This window comes from Branchiostoma belcheri, unplaced genomic scaffold, assembly GCF_001625305.1.
Source record: "Branchiostoma belcheri isolate BF01 breed outbred unplaced genomic scaffold, Haploidv18h27 scaffold50, whole genome shotgun sequence".
Lineage (NCBI taxonomy): Eukaryota > Metazoa > Chordata > Leptocardii > Amphioxiformes > Branchiostomatidae > Branchiostoma > Branchiostoma belcheri.
The window spans coordinates 2185730-2188727 of NW_017804132.1; the positions used below are offsets into that span (position 1 = coordinate 2185730).

The 2998-nt window shown below is 38.0% G+C and overlaps 1 protein-coding gene and 1 long non-coding RNA gene across 2 annotated transcripts in view; both read left to right on the forward strand.

The window, feature by feature from the left end:
- LOC109480360 (alcohol dehydrogenase [NADP(+)] A-like) overlaps nucleotides 1-2998 on the forward strand; it is a 9800-nt gene that overhangs the window by 3832 nt on the left and 2970 nt on the right. The gene's annotated exons all lie outside the window — the stretch shown is intronic.
- Nucleotides 2154-2977, forward strand: LOC109480368. Its single transcript, XR_002140831.1, has 3 exons — nucleotides 2154-2244; nucleotides 2553-2682; nucleotides 2892-2977. It is a non-coding gene; the product is annotated as an uncharacterized LOC109480368 (long non-coding RNA).

Consider the following 2998-nt stretch of genomic DNA (forward strand, 5'->3'; position numbering starts at 1 on the left):
CTCAATCGTCGCTAAGAAATTGATGGAATGTCTGAGTGAGGCCGTCGATGATTTACCAGCTCCTCGAGCTCGTAAGTATCTTCTACGCCCAACTTATCCAAAGAACTTTTTCAGTGCATGTACAATGTATGTATATACAGTGTATGTATATATGTATGTCTTACATTGACAGACCTCACGGTCCCATACTACATGCTTATAAACAAATACATGATCACTTTTATTGTACATTTACTAGACATAGGGTATTGCTAATTGTAGAAACAATAGATAGTTTGCACTACTGATGATACTACAACACGGCACGTTTGTTCTGTCAATCTCGTGGATTATCTGCAGTAACTGAAGGTACATGTATTTATTTTATTCATTCATTTATTTATTTATTTCGGCTTACAAAGAAGCCAGGGTGTCCCAACTAGTCAAAGACTATTACTAAGGGACACCCTGGGGAAAAAGATGAAAATCGTTAAACATGCATGGAAAAACATATTACGAATTACATACTTAGTGAGATATACAGTTAACAGCTATATACAATAGTACAATGATTTGTATTTGTACTTTTCTTGCAGCTGCGGATGACGGATGCATCATCTCATAAAGGCCCATGTTCCTGCTGCCACCTGTTGGATATTTCATCTGCTGGGAACACGTCAATTCTTAAGAATAGGCTAGTGTAGATTGCTTGCAATGAATGTAACCAAAAGAAGCAAATTTCATTACCTTACATTATTCATTATTTTTACGTTCTCCAGCCCATCTGTTAGTCGGTATCAGAGTGTGTTTATTTGTTGCACCCCAACGCTTGTGGTTACTTTATTTCCAGTCATGTAATGTTTGAGCTAAATCTATTTGAAGTAGTCATGTACAGGGCTGTTTTAACTAGTTTACCAAATGTAGTAGACTAAAGTGGTGGTGAATAATTTCTGAGACATATATTATACATATGAAATGAGTATAAGGTTTGGGCCATCTTTTATTGACCAAAGTTTTCTTAGTACTACAGCCATTACAAAGCCTAAAACGATACTGAATCATCATTTGAATTTGATATCATCTCGACATCTGCAGATCGTCTTAAGTAATATGTTGGGTTCTTGGATGTTTATAACTTCTCATTTAACGTTCATCGGGAGTGAAAAGACGACAGAAAATGTCGGTGTTTTTATATAAATGTGTTTGAGTAACATTATTAGAGCAGTAGTTTGTTGGGCTAAACCATAATGCATTGCTTTGTAAATGTTACCTTTCTAGTGGTGTATGTAGTCATTCTACATGTCTGAATTATAGGTTCAGACTGCTAGATATATATTATGCTATTCAAACTTGTAACGAACAAGAAAAACCTAATATGTTACGAAACGCAATAATCAAAATTATATTATATATTTACTCTAGGTACTGGAGGAACAACAGAAGGCACAGGAGGCAGAGATCAAGGCCAGGGAACAGGAAAGGGAGGCGCAGCAGCTGAACAAACAGCAAGAAGACATGTTGAAGGCCCAGAAGGAAACTTTGGAGAAAGTACAGCAGCAGCACAAGGAGCAGATGGAAAAGGTACTAGAAATGAAAATTCAGTTATCATTCATCAGCAATGATGTTTTGGTAGGAACGGTGATTAAGAGCCATTATCATATAGCCAGAAGGCGACGACCAATCAGAAGACTCAATTTGCCATTGGTTATCAGGCCGTAACCTCAAAAGTGGTCGGTTATTAGAATAACCGACCACTTTTGGACCGTACTATTTACTAGGGACAGGGCACTAACGGTAGTGTTAAAACTTACCGTAAAACGTATTGTTTAACAGATAAATGTCACGTGGTAACCACAGATGATTGCCTAGATGGTCTGTTTTTCTTTCCATGCCATCTTGTTTCACGTTATATAGGATTTTTGTCAAATACGTGTCAGTTGGATAGGCTATATGATAATTACCTTAATGCTCCGCCTTTTCCTCGGTGTATGAGATAATCCCTAGGCCCTGGTCACGTGCGACAACCGCTCCGCTCACTTGGTGGTTTATTCGGTGGTTATCGCATCTGACCAGGGATTATATCTTACCATATACACCTCGGGGCGGGGTATTAACTCTTTACTATTACCCTACTTCTTCTCTAATATGACTTCCACTGTATTAATTTTAGTTCGAAAACAAGAGCTTGAGCGACGGGAAAAGGAGGAAAAGAAGATACAAGAACTTACAAATGCACTTATGCATGAACAGGCGCAGATGGCAAAGGTACGAAATTAGTAATAGGTATATTTAATTTAAGAAAGTAAGGATTTATCTATTTGACACATGTTTATCCCCTTCAAGAAAATTTTGAGACGGCAATGCAATTGCCAGACCACATGCAAGTCAACATGTTGTTTTTTCATAATATGATCATTATTACAGCAATTATGTTCAAATTAAAATTGCAGCAAAAGCCAGATTGACATATTTTTTACTATGGACTCGTTGACATATAACACAACATTCGTCTCTGACCAGTTTAGACAATTGCGTCATAGTGCTTGAAATTGCTTTTGTTGACTTTCTCACAGGAGCGTAATGAGAGAGAAAAGGAGAAGGCGATGGAAATGATGAAGAGTATGCAACAGGAACAGGCAGCCAATAACAGGCAGATGATGGAATTAATGGGCCGAATCCTCGAGAAAACAGCAGCTCCGCCGCGTAAGTGACATTTTGATGCTCCAATAAGATAACTTCTGCAGGAAAACTAGAAATACAAATACCTACTTGTGTAATGTTCCAATCATACAATTAAAATTGTCAAAATATTAAACAAATCAGTCTAATACAATATTTGTGTTCTGTTAACAGAGTCAACTGCGTTGCACTATAGGCGACTAATGGTATTTGTTTCTTCCTTGCCGCTGCAGCTTCTGGCGGTAGGTGCACCATCTCGTAAAGGTGATCACGTTGCTGTTGTCAACACACCCATCCCAACCTACACTTCTCAGCTGTTCCACTGTCAACCTGTAGAGAA